Raw genomic sequence first — 13,864 nt, forward strand, 5'->3', positions numbered from 1 at the left:
CTCAGCTACTTTACAGCCCTGACCCCACCTTCTGTCAGTTGTTAATGTCACAAAATTACATCTTTATGCATCTTGGGTCCAAAAGCATAGATGAATAATTAGGTTTTTAAATATATCAGTCTCTTAACATAGAGAACAAAAAGTAGAGCTACAGACCAAAGTCATAACAGTACTAGCGTTCATAATTGTCTGTCTGTTTACTTTTACCGGAGATTATGTCTTCAGAAGGCTTCGAGTTACTTGTTCAGTGCCCTTTCATTTCAACCTGAAGGACCCCCTTCACTGCAGGGCCGGTCTAGTCATCAGGGCAAGGCTTTCAGCTTTGGTTGATCTAGGAAGGTCTTCATTTCTTCCTCATTTTGGAAGGACAGTTTTCCCAAATGTAGGATTCTTGGTTGACAGCTTTTTTCCTTCAATGCTTTAAACACATCAACCCATGCCTTCTAGCCTCCAAGGTTTCTGATGAGAAATCTCCTCACAACCTTATCAGTGAACATATGATGAAAAGCAATCTTCCTCTGAGCTTTATAGATGTTAATAATGAGCCTTATCGTGTTTTACACAACACAACATTTCCTTATACGTTGTAGCACCATTTTGAGACCAGGAACTGGGTATTTTAAGTGTAGACATTACGAGGTCTATACAAGCCAAAATTACAGTTTTCTAAACTTGAAGTGAAAAGGCCACTGAACCATCTTATAGATTTTATTTCTAACAAAGTAAATATCAATCTTGAAAAGCCCACACAAACAAACAAAAAGCCCATTGGGGGTCTTTTTTTTTTTATTGAGTAAAGGGGTTTTGGGAATAAAAAGTGAGGAAACCACTGTGGTCTCAGACATCCCCAGCCATGATTGCACAATTGGCCCATTTCTTGCTGTGCCCTCACAAAGCCCCATTGTGAAGTGATGGCAAGACCTGTCTATATAAGACCCTGGCTCGGCTGGGTGTTTGGTCTTACAGCCCAGGAAGCTTTGGTGACCTGTCGGCCTTTGACCCTAGCTAGTTTGATTTCGACTTCTCTTTTTTTCATTTTGTTTATTTTTTTATTTTCATTTTTCTTTTTTCTCTACTCCTTTTCTCTCCCAATTTTTTTTGCCTTTTTCTGTTTTTACTTTTTTCTTTTTTTCTCCTTTTTTAGTTTTTCTTTTTCTCAATTTTTCTTCGTTTCCTCCCTTCATTTTCTTTGTGTGTGTGTGTGTGTGTGTGTGTGTGCACGCGTGTGTGTGTTTTTCATTTGTTTCTTTTGTGTTAGCGTTTTAGTTCAGTTAGTATAGTTCATATTGTTAGTATAGTTCATATTGTTAGTATAGTTCATAAGCATAGTATTGTTAGTATTGGCAAATTTTGTAGGTTGGTATTGTTGGTTAGCATAGTCCGTGTAATTAGCATTATTTAGCGTTAGTATAGTTAGTAGGTCACCATCCTTCAGGGGCGTAAGGCCATTACCGCTGGTGAGGAGGACATCTGTATTTACAAGACCTGTGAGGCCACCAGTGAGAGCGGCGTCCCCACGATGAATCTGGCCTCGAACATCCTAACCAGGAAGCAGTCTGATGTGAAGTTCATCAGGAAAACCCAGAAGGACCCCACTGGCCTCCAGGGACTTTGTCGTGAAGCCCAGAATATGAAGACCTCAAGTCACCCAGGTATTGTCAAGTCACTCGAGGTGATCAACACCAAGGAAATGTTGGTCCTCTTTGCAGAATACGCAAGCAGAGACAAACTATGTGACGATTTTACACACCGTGGCCAAGTGACGGAGGAGGTTCCAGACAAATTCTGCCAGCTGTTATTGATTGTGGAGTACTGCCACCAACAAGGTATTATCGGCAGGTATCAGAAGCTAGAGACACTGCTTTTTGACAAGGAGCTGAAGGTGAAACGCACGGGCATTGGACTGAGCATCCGGTTTGCTGGCTACGAACTCCACACTTTCTGGGACAGCCCCCCTTATTCTGCCCCGCGACTCTTCCTGCAGCAAAGGGAGGACACCCCTTCCGCAAATGCTTGGAGCCTGGGGGTGGTTTGGTACTGCTTGGGCACCGGGTTTGAGCCGTTTGAGGGGGAAGTCTTCTGGGAAGCAGAACGAAATGTTGAAAACAGGGAACACAGTGCTTTGATTTTCATGTCCCTGGAGAGTGAAAACATGTGGTACACATTGACAACTATCCAGCCCACGATCTACACACCAAACAGAGTCTGCTGCTGGGGCCCCATCGCAACCTGTTCCAGCACAGGCCTGTCCTCAGAGCGGAGTAGTCTGACCTCCGAAGGGACCAGCATCGTGACCACGATTAGTGGGCCCAGATACAACTCACCAGCCACAAACTCCGACACCAGCAGTGAATACAGGCAGCCAGGGAGGATGTCCCTAGAGCCAAAAAATCAGGTTCTCAAACATCTCAATAAATTCAAAAATGTATTCAAAAAGAACAATAAAGTAGGACCCCAAAAAAATGCAAATAAATGAGAGCCATAAGAGAGCCACGTGTCCGTGCCTTTATTTTATTTTGTTTTTTAACTTTAACGGGACTTAAATGTTTGTTTTGAAACAGAAGGGACAGTGCGAGTGGGGGAGGGACAGAGGGAAAATCCCAAGTCTACTCTGTGCTATCAGCTCGGAGCCCGATGCGGGGCTCCAGCTCACAAAACAGATGGTGACCTGAGCAAGACCAAGAGTGGGACGCTTGAGCCACTGAGGCCGACCCAAGAGCCCTGTCCCTGTTTTTTAAGTGCAGAGAACGATGCTGAGCTCCAGGAAGCCCGGTGACATGGCACAGGAGATTGGCCAGGGCGACGGGTGGGACCAGATCCAGAACAGCTTCACAGGCTGGAGGAGTGTCGGTGGGATAGTGACCTGCTGGATTTGGAGTTGTAGGAAGCACAAGGTGGAGGTGGTGAAGTTTTGGAGTGATGGGGGGTTCGTGGGTCTGGAGCCGATGGCCAAGGAAGAATTCGTGAAGAAGTCTTTGGTGCAAAAAGGTGATTTTATTAAAGCACGGGGACAGGTCCCATGGACAGGGAGAGCTGCACTGGCGTCGTGATGGGTAGCTCATTAAATACCCTCAGGTTGAGAGGGGGTTAGGGAGAGAGCCAGAATTCCTTGAAGACTTACTCTAGGACTCAAGGTCCCAGGACCTTGAGGGGCTAGCTGTTGCCACGAATATGCCATTTCTTGCCGTTTAATGAAACCTCACCATGAGACCCTTTAGATGGATCTGGGCAGGCCATAAGCGCGGAGGATGATTGCCAGCATATATGTTGCGGGGGTTGAGATGAAGTAGATTTGCAGGGTCCTCGAGGTTGGGATCATGTGAAGCTAAGGTTCTCTTTTGCCCCCACCAAAATGTCATCCTGTCAGACAGCTGAGCTCCTAGAGGGAGGTCACTCTGCCTGTTTCATGGACCTGTCAATGGGCTGCAGGCAGTAAGGGAATTAAGTTTTCATTTGCCTTAGTTTCCCACATGACCACGGCAAGCATTTAAACCCCTTTCCTTTGTTCTTGGGGAGCCAGGAGTGTCCAAGGACTAACACACACATTCCACCTGGGAGGGACGGTGCCAGCCTGGATTTTGCCCTGAGCCTGCCTTATGCTCCCTCATCATATCCCCCTGCCCCCTGAGCAGTTTTGACCCTGGAATCTTTAGGGTTGCTGCAGGCGGAAGGTCTCATCTTCTATAGCTTCTTCCTGCTGAGCAAGGGCGTAGAGTTGTCCCTACCTATCTCGGTCAATATGGGTCAGTCAGGGAACATAGAAGGGAGTTATAAAAGGCAGAGGCAGCTGAATCCACCGTGGGCAATGTGTATGAACCTCCTTGAGTAAAAAGGATCGTGTGTTGGCTTGAAGTGATTGCAGTGATGGAGTCTTGGTGCCAGGCAGAGAGACATGGGAGAAAAAGCAGAACAGAATGAGAACCACTAGAAAGATCAGCCCAAATGGAAGTCCTTTGGTAGCTGACGCACCTCCTCCAGTCCAGGAGTTTAACCAATCATTACAGGAAAGGGATTGTTTAAAGCGCCAAGTTGGAGTACTCATGTCAGTGAGAAATCCAGAAATGTTTCTGTGGTCATCTGGAATGTACACACAGCATTTTGTTTTGATGAGAGTATAAGTTACACCTTGTGCAGCAGTTAGCACATATGCCGTTCTATTTTGTAGAACTGTTTTCTGCAATCGAGTTATGTTCGTATTTAACACTATAATGGTATGTTGAGAGTCATTTAAGTCCTTAACTGTGTAACAAGTGATGTATGTACAGCCATCCTGTAGACTCTGTTTGGTTCAGTAAGCAATCAGCTAATTAATCAGAGGTACTCTTCTGGAACCGAGAAAAACAGGGGTGACTGGTTAGAGCAAATCACAAACTTAGTGTTTCCCAGTGCTGCCAGTGAGATGTTAGATGTCGGGCGGGAAGCATCCTCAGAGGAGAGTGGGAAGAGGCAGCAGGAATGAGGTTGGTCTTTCTGGTTTGTACCTCAAATGTCTGTGGTGGTCCTTTTGAATGGCCCATTGTAAGAAGGACTTGTTAGTAGAACTTGGGGAAAGAGAATGAAAAAGAAAGTTGCCATCATCATAAGAGGTGTGAACAAGTGTTCCACAGGTTCACAGGAAGAAGAAGGCACATTCGTGTGCTCATGGATTTCCTGCGAAAGGGGGTACAGGTTTCATTTAGATACGGGAGCCCGTGAAAAATGCCCCTGTAACTTGACTGCAGCCCTTTTATTTTGGAGTCAAATCCCGTTGTATTCGACTTTCCATCCTTTGAATAAACCAGGTCTTTTGGGTTTCTATGGGGTAGGTTTCTAGTAACTGTCAGATCAGGTTTAGGAGGGACATGTTTGCATGCTTAGAGATTTATGAATTAACCCAGCCTCAAGTGAAGGATGAATAAACCACTAGCCTCTTTGTCTATTGATAGGTGAATCCATCCCATCTTCCAGTCGTTTAAATCATATACCCATGGGGTTATTATTCCCGCAGAATGACAAGCAAGAAGATTGTCCATACCTGTGCTACTGTGACAAAGTTTACCTCGAGTTGTCTAGCTTAGGCAAACAACAAACTTTTAAAGACAATCATAACTAGGATTTACCATCCCTAACGATGCGTTCTTGAAACATAGTTTGTCTCTGTAAAAACCCTCATTTCCAGAGATGGCCAAATCGAGACTAATTCACTCGTAGGACAAGTCCAGCTTTAACAACCTTGGCCCAATTGTTTCCATAAGTTCAGCAAGAATAGCGATGGATCATAAGGATCTTTTCAAGTCTGCTCTGCCGGAACCTTTTATCAGGAATCTCCAGACTGAACTTTTTGTAGCCTCTCCGGGCCAGAAGCCAAGCCAGTTACTTCTGTCAGACAGGCCTGCAATATCTGTGGAATTGGGCGAATTCCTCTTCACGAGGTCCCCGAGATATCCTGAGGTTCCTGCCCCTGCCAGGAAGTGACATTCTTGACTCACCTGGGGAGGCTACTGGGAACTCTGGAAGCAAGGTATCGGGTCAACATTTCAAGGGGCTGTATGGCTCCATGTTTCCCAAAGTCAACCTTGGTCCCTTGGAGCTACACGCTCACACCTCTGAGTCTGTGCATGGCTCTCAAATAGGACGTCCCCAAGTCAAACCCTTGGTAAAAATAACCAGTATTTCCAATGGTGTCCCGTTCCAAGGACTTACGCAAATGAGTACGATTGTCACGAGAGAAAGGATACTCACTGGGAGGGTGTGAATGTCAGAGGGTTTAGGTAGAGAGAAAAGATAAACGCTTCCGCTCACAAAGGAATGCTTGATGACATTTCCGTAGATCATAGCTATCTTAAGAGGAAGTTTCCTTCACCAGAAAGAGCAAACATCGGAGAACCAGCAGTGTCTCTGACAAGAGTCCCAAAACTCTGATCTTCCTCAGTTCGTTCAGTCCCACGTTCCCAACTCTTGTTCAGTTTGATTGCGGCTTTTTAATTCTGAATTCTGGACATTCTTACCCGTTTTCATGTTCATCTTAAAGACATCAAATACCCGTGTTTGTCCACAGAGCCCTTTTTCCGAATCAAGAGGTCCTTAAGGATGCAGCTGACGAGGAAACTCAGTTATTTCTGCGACACATAACACTTCAATAATCAGACTATCAAGTGAGGACCTTATGCCAAAACACTGAAAACTTTAGGAATCGCGTGTAGAGTGGGGGTAGTTGCAACATTTACCCGCGCAGTACAGCCCAAGGTTTACCATCATTTGATAGAGCTTTTCTGAGTAACTTAACATACCAAATGAAAAGGCCTGCCTGGTCAGAAAGACTTCATTTACAATTGAAATCTTGGGAAAGTCTGCTAAAACCTTAGAAGGTTATGAAGCCTGTCCCAAATAGGATTGCAGGTCATTACAAACCTTACAACTTTATTTATTCAACCAAGGTTGAAGGTGGCAATGAGAGATCCTACAGGCAAACGTGTAGCATCATAGAGCTGTTAGCAAAGCCTAGCTCCTTTACCAAGGACACGTTTTCACTTGAGGTCATCAAAGACCTGATCTTTAGAAAGCTTTGGTTCTCCTGGCAGACAACCGAGAAAAAGAACCCTTGTTTCCAAAGCAGACAAACCTTATGTTTAGGAATCAATGCTTGAGCACTTGGTCCTATTTGGAAAAAAAAACCTAGATGTCCAATGAACTTCATCTCCTTTGTCATGCAGACTTGAAAGAAAACTTTAAAGTTTCAGGTTACTGGGGCGCCTGGGTGGCTCGGTGGGTTGAGCGTCGGACTTCGGCTCAGGGCATGACCTCCCGGTCTGTGAGTTTGAGCCTCACGTCAGGCTCTGTGCTGACAGCTCGGAGCCCGGAGCCTGCTTCGGATTCTGTGTCTCCCTCTCTCTCTAGCCCTCCCCCGTTTGCTCTCTTTCAAAAATGCATAAATGTTAAAAAAAAAAAACAGCAACAACGAAACCTTAAAGTTTCATGTTACCAAAGACTTTGAAAGCTATCCTAACCTGTGACAACTTTGAACCAGGCACAACTAACCATTATTTTAAGTCATCTTTGTGCTAACAAATTGCAACCGAGATAAAATGAGCTTCTCTGACCTTTGGTAAACCTTGGTAGAAAAAACGTTTTCTATTTAATGCTGATAAGTCTAAAGACAGGTCCGCCAAACTTAGGTGAGTTTCAACACTGGATTGTTTCACCTGCGTCCACTTAAAAAAAGAAAATCCGTTTGTTCTCCCGGGATGCCAGTGGGGGCGGATCTGGGGCGGGTGGTCCCAGGGGTGCTCTGGGCTCCTTGACCTGGAGGGTAGGAGAAGGAGCTGGCGGTGCCCGAGGCACTGAGGATGGGATAGGAACCAGGTACTCAGGCCACACCCAAGGTGGTGCAGAAACAGGAGGAGGGGGAGGGGAAGGCAGAAGAGGTGAGGCGCCAGCAGAAGGCAGACAAGGACAATTTCCTGGTTCCAACCTCATCAGCTCTGTCAGAGGCACAGATGCCATGTTTTCTGTTCCCCCAAAGTGGAAATGGGCGATCTGGGTCAGGCCAGAGAAGAGGGGAAAACAAATGGAGTTTTAGCAGCTGCTCGGGAATATTCCTTCAAGTCCCTGTCCCAAGGAAGACTAAGCACACGTGGCTCTAATCATACCTGTGAAGCCGGGAAATAAATGAGGGAGAAGCCCTCACATCTAGTAGGAGGAGGAACAGAGAGAAAGAGTCCGCGTCCCCTTTGTCAGGGATGGCCTGTGTTTCCTCCCTTAACCTGGGTTCTCTTAGGAGGAAGGAGACCTGTTGAGACAATTATCATCGGGTATATCAGGAGGGAGTTTCCTGATCTGGTTCCTGAGCACGTTCCCCAAGGGGCCCCAGGGTCCGGGTAGCCATGAAGGCCTGGAGGTGGGTACCTCTGTCCGTTTACTAAGGCCACACAGTGTTACAGGATCAGTCCTTTCTGCATTTTGCAAGCCCAGTTGTTGCCAGTGGGTTACAAAGGCATCCCAAGGGAGAATCTTTGGAGACTGAGGAGAAGCCCCCATGCTCCTCCCAGAGAGAAAAGTCGAAGGAAAGAGAGAGAGGCTCCGTTGCCGCTGACCATGCCCCCGACTCCTGGGTGGCACCCCATGCACACAGCATGTCAGAGCTTCCTGGTGTCAACGCTCCCCGAGGCGTCCCTCGAATAAAATCTCCATGACCGCCAACTGGCCGACTGAGGGCTCCTGAAGGAGGGATGCTAGCGTCCCCCCACTTCCCCGTTGCATTCTAGACTGCAGACAGGTGCCTGGCGAATGGACTGAAATACCTTACCCCGAAGGCCGTGCCTGAAAAGGGCCCTGATGGTCATGTCCTGATTCCCTGGTCTTTGAAGAGCATGCCACAGAGGCCAGGCTCCAGGTTCTTGAAGAACCTGCCGTTTGTAACCCACGGAAAACACTAGAAAAGTTTCACAAGGGGGAATCAATTGCCCAGTTTTGTAATTTCAGTAGTAGTTAGTAGAGGACATTGACAGAAAGCAGCACAGGTGGAAATCCATCATGGTCCAAGTGACAGTCCCACCCATAGAGTCTTCACAAGCAACTCCCCTAGGGAACGGTCCCCAGTTGGGTTTTAATTCACTCAGGTACTGGTTCCCGCCGTCTCCCAGTGGAGCTGTTGCGGCCAGAGGTGGCTAGTCCAGAGTTGTGGAGGGGATCGCCTTAGACCCCTGACGAGGAAACCTCACTTGGGAGTCTTAGGCTTCGTGGCTTAGGTGGCTGTCCCGTGCCCTACGCAGACAACGTTGTCTAAGGACAGGAGTGAAGACAGGACATCAAGTTTCTGGATCTCATTACCATCCCGGCCAGGGTACCAACTTGCAGCCAAAGGGCAGGCGCTCTCCTCCCCACAGAGTGGCCGGGGCTAGAGGGTGGCAGCCTGCTCAATCGACAGGAGAGTGTTCCAGTAAGACCACACTCCCCGAAAAGCCCCTGAAATGAGAGTAAAGGAGGAAAAGAGAAAAGTAGAAGCTTGCAGGGTGATTGCCAGCTTCTATCTTGGGGGACTTGAGAGAAAGGAAGCAGACTTCCTCAAAGGAAGGATCCTCGAGGATCCTCGAGGTTGGGATCATGTGAAGCTAAGGTTCTCTTTTGTCCCCCACCAAAATGTCATCCTCGGGGCAGCTGAGCTCCCACAGGGAGGCCACTCTGCCTGTTTCAAGGACTTGTCAACGGGCTGTAGGCAGTAAGGGGATTTATTTTCCACTGGCCTTACTTTCCACACATCACCATGGCAAGCACTTACCCCTTTCCTTTCTTCTTGGGTAGCCAGGACTGTCTGGGGTTATCAAACATATTCCAACCAGGGGGGCGGGAGGGGTGCAGTACCGGCCTGTATTTTGCCCTCAGCCTACCTTATGCTCCCTCATCACAGGGCACACCATCATGGTAAGGCCCTCCCGTTTTGCCGACTCCCACGGCCACAGTCCTTCCCCAAACCAGGAGGTACAACAGGTCAGTGGCAGGACAAAAGACTGCCGGCGAGCCCGCTATACCTGCCGAACTCTTCAAAGAGAAGCCGAGGCCCGAAGGGCACCAGGAGACAGAGCACAAGGAAAAAATGCCAGACAGTCTCCCAGCCAGCCTAGAGTCCAGGATCCCCAAAGGGAGCCCAGCCCCCTAGCGGAGCCCTGGAGCCTTCTCCTCCAGCTCCAGTTCAGCCCCGCCCCGCCCCCCCCCCCCCCCCACTGGAGCTCGGGCACATCATCCGGCAGCAACACCCCCAGCACTAAGCTGAGCCCCAGAGGGAACCGACGGGGCCCAGCCTCTGTCATGGGGAACAAGGTCCACCGCCAGTAGTGAATACTGGGAGCCATGGACAATGACCCCAGGATCCCGATTTGGCAACCCGAGCCAAAAGGGACCGGTACGAAGGTTATTCAGATTCTTAGTAACAGCGTTTTGCTATGTGACACCTAAAAAAGGGAATAAAATCATACCCCTTTGACCTTAATAAATATCATCAAATAACACCATTTGAAACCTACACTGAAGGAAGACAGGAAGCTGCACCGAAGGAAGCAGCTGAGCCACAGTCCATGTCTTTATTTTGTTCTCTCACTTTACCTGGGTTTCATTGTATTTGATTATTCTTTTTATCTGTTTATATTGGTTTAATCCATGCCCATTGTAGTTTACAAAGTGAAAAGACAAGTACCTTTGTATACAATATACAGACACAGCGTCGCACAGTGGGGCCCAGGGGCAGGGCAGAGGAGACCACTTTCCCTGGGAACAGAAGTTCTAATGCCAGGAATGGATCTGGGTAGAAGGCTGGGCAGCCAGCCATGCCAGCCCCTGCTTAGGTCAATTCCCATTTCCTGGGTCTCCCCTCTCCCCCCAACTCCTAAAAAAGAGCCCCAGAGATAACACCAAGGATGGGATCCTGTCCCATTGAGCGAGTGCCCACGTCAAGAGAAGAAATATACACCCCTGAACACATAGCACATGGGAAGGGATACCGTTTCAAAAAAATTAAATGAATATTTACTTAGAGAGGGACAGTGCGAGTGGGGGAGGGACAGGGACAGAGGGAGAATCCCAAGTCTACTCTGTGCTATCAGCTCGGAGCCCAACGCGCAGCTCCAGCTCACAAAACTGTGAGATGGCGACCTGAGCAAGACCAAGAGTGGGACGCTTGAGCCACTGAGGCCCACCCAGGAGCCCCGTCCCTGCGTTTTAAGTGCAGGGAACGATGCTGAGCTCCAGGAAGCCCGGGGACATGGCACAGGAGATTGGCCAGGGCGACGGGTGGGACCAGATCCAGAACAGCTTCACAGGCTGGAGGAGTGTCAGTGGGATAGTGACCTGCTGGATTTGGAGTTGTAGGAAGCACAAGGTGGAGGGCCACACCATCATGGTGAGGCCCTTCCTTTTTGCTGACTCCATGAGCCACAGCCCTTCCCCAATCCAAGTTCCAGCCATCTGGGGCAGGGGGGTCTTCTGGGAGGCACCAGGACAAATACCGAGCGGGGAATGCAACTATGTTCTAGTATTTGCGACCCTCAAATGAGAAAACCTTTGGAGGAAATTGATGAGCGTCCACCCAAGCAAGAGAGCAGAGTTCAAAGCCGTTACAAAGGACCGATGGGAAAATATAGGGCAGGAGGAAGGACTCAGTCCTTATGTGGAGCCAGGCCATGACACCGAGGACCCCCCGGCTGCCTCAGGTAATGACAGAGCAGAAGGCAAAACGTCCAGGCAGTCTCCCACCAGCCTAGAGCCCAGCCCTCTCCTGGAGCCTCATTCCAGCCTTTTGCAGCTCCAGCATATTCTCAAAGCGGAGCCTTTTGACTTCTGTAGGAACCAGCATCATGAGAACCATTAGCCCGGCCAGGTGTGACCCATTCACCACAGACGCAGACACGCACGGCGAACGCTGGGAGCCAGGGAGCACGTCCCTAGAGCCAGAAAACCGCTGTGTAGAAACTGCATACAGATTGAAAAAAAAGAGTTTTCGAAACAATAAAATAAAACCCAAATGAGAGAGCCAAGGCTCCATGCCTCCATTTTATTTTGTTTTGTTTTGTTTCATTTTCGAAGTTTAAAGCAACTTCAATAAATACTTGTTTGAAAGAGAGGGACAGTGCGAGTGCTGGAGGGGCAGAGAGAGAACCCAAGCAGCCTCTGTGCTATCAGCTCAGAGCCCGATGTGGGGCTCCAACTCACAAAACCATGAGATCACGACCTGAGCAAAACCACGTGTGGGATGCCGAGGGACTGAGGCCCACCCAGGTTCCCCGTCCCTGCATTTTAAGTGCAGCGAAAGATGCTGAGCTCCAGGAAGCCCTGGGACAGGTGCAGGACACTGGCCAGGAGTCGGACCCAAACCCACGCGGGTGTGTGTGATGCAACGTGGGTGCACCGTGTGGACACGGTGGCCTGGGCAAGCAGATACGGTCCCGTGGACAACGGGAATGTGCACACCCCTCAGAGTTCTCTGCAGTGGAATCCCATCAAGAGGGTATCTCGTGTCCGCGGCCTACAAGAGGAGAGGCCACCCGAGCTGCGGGTCTGTCCTTCTGTCCCCAGCTGGGTGAAGCTTTAGAGACTGGGCTGCTTTTCCTGAGGCATCTCTCTCCTCCCCTGCTCTTGTGTTTTTTGTATGGGGAGGAGGGAGGCCGTTATTCCAGATCTTGTAATGAAGTCGATGCCGCAGAAAGGTGTATCACAGATACTCTGTTTGCATCCTCGCCAAACAGAATTGGGGCCGCGCATGTCCCGGTTGGAGGAGTGTGGAGTGATGTAGTCCTAGGGAATTCACCAGAACAACTAAATGGAAAAATCACCTAAGGGACTTGTTGTGGGAGTATTGCAGGGCAGAAATGCAGACTGTGGAGGCGCCTGGGTGGCTCAGTCGGTGAGTGGCCGACTTCGGCTCAGGTCACGATCTTGCAGTTCCTGGGTCCGAGTTCCTCGTCGGGCCCTGCGCTGACGGCTCGGAGCCCGGAGCCTGCTTCAGATCCTGTGTCTCCCTCTCTCTCTGCCCCTCCCCAGCTCTCACTCTGTCTCTGTCTCTCTCAAAAATAAAGAAATGTTAAAACAATTTTTTTTTACAGAAATGTAGAGATTGTGGGGCGCCTGGGTGGCTCAGTTGTTCAAGTGTCCCAATTTAGCTCAGGTCGTGACCTTGCAGTTTGTGGGTTCGAGCCCCGCGTCGGGCTCTGTGCTGACAGCTCGGACCCTGGAGCCTGCTTCGGATTCTGTCTCTCCCCCTCTCTCTGCCCCTCCCATGCTCATGCTCTGTCTCTCTCTGTCTCTCAAAAATAAATAAACATTAAAAAAATTAAAAAAAAAAAAAAAAGAAAGCAATGTAGAGATTGTATCCTACCTTCTACACTAACATTGCCCCACATTTTCAGAAGGGCCAAGGGGAACATTTAGGTCCCGTGGCCTATGTTGCTTATGACCAAGACTTCACAACAGGGTAACAAAGTCCTGAGAACCAGCCTGTGTGGGAGTGGAAATGGCGTGGGGGTGGGCCCCCAAAGTAGCTTAGGGGTCCCAAACGTTGCAGCTGAGTCTCCACTGTAATGCAGGAGTCTAGCTTTTCCATGTCCCGCATGGGGAGGGATCCCCCCCCACCACCACAGGAACCTGGAGGGTTTTCACACCAAAGGAAGCTGTGCACATACAGGACAGAGGTGGGGGGAGGCAGGCAGGGGTGGGCGTTTGGAGCAGCACCCCTTATTTCCAGGACCACGCCCACTAGTGCATTTTGCTCTGCATCCCCAAACTTGAATGTCCCCTAGCTCAGGACCTGGGAAGCAGTCTGCTGGGAGCATGGGATGCTCCACCAATGAGACTTTCTCCTGTGAGCTCAGGGCCCCTGGCTGCCTCTGGTCTCCTTAGTCCAAGCGGGTTCTCGGGGACAGTCTTCATGTTCTAAAGAGTGGGGACCAACGTGATGACTTCTGCGACTCAAGACACCTTTGGCTGCAGGTGCACAGTGGGCTCTGGGTGGGGAGCTTCAGAGACAGTCATCGCGTCCCTCAGCGATTTGACACCCCTGGTGGGTTCTCACCTGCTTCCTGAATTATGAAATTACTTCATGCAGCTTGTGTGATGAACAGTCTCTCGTAAAACATGAACTCAGGGTAGAGAGCGGTCAGTGCCGAGAGAGGACATTAAAGGGGATGTGGCAGACGTGTCCATGTGGCTCCCGGTGGCATTATCCACTACTCGGAGTAACCAGACATCGGACTCTGAAGTGCGCGTGTGGCCGCCCAAGACCCTAGGGTTCCCGGCATCCTCTGCGGCAGGGCCGGTTGAGTGACCAGACTCTCCCCCCTGGATGGGACGGGAAGCGATTTGTCCTTCTGGGATGTCTCCTAGCAGAGAACCAGGCCCTTTG

At 49.4% G+C, this 13,864-nt stretch overlaps 1 protein-coding gene across 1 annotated transcript in view; it reads left to right on the forward strand.

Annotated features, from left to right (window-relative positions):
- The window catches only part of IQSEC1 (IQ motif and Sec7 domain ArfGEF 1), a 449,412-nt gene that overhangs the window by 146,448 nt on the left and 289,100 nt on the right, over positions 1 to 13,864 (forward strand).

The sequence above is a fragment of the Prionailurus bengalensis genome, chromosome A2 (assembly GCF_016509475.1).
Source record: "Prionailurus bengalensis isolate Pbe53 chromosome A2, Fcat_Pben_1.1_paternal_pri, whole genome shotgun sequence".
In the NCBI taxonomy this organism is placed as follows: Eukaryota; Metazoa; Chordata; class Mammalia; order Carnivora; family Felidae; genus Prionailurus; species Prionailurus bengalensis.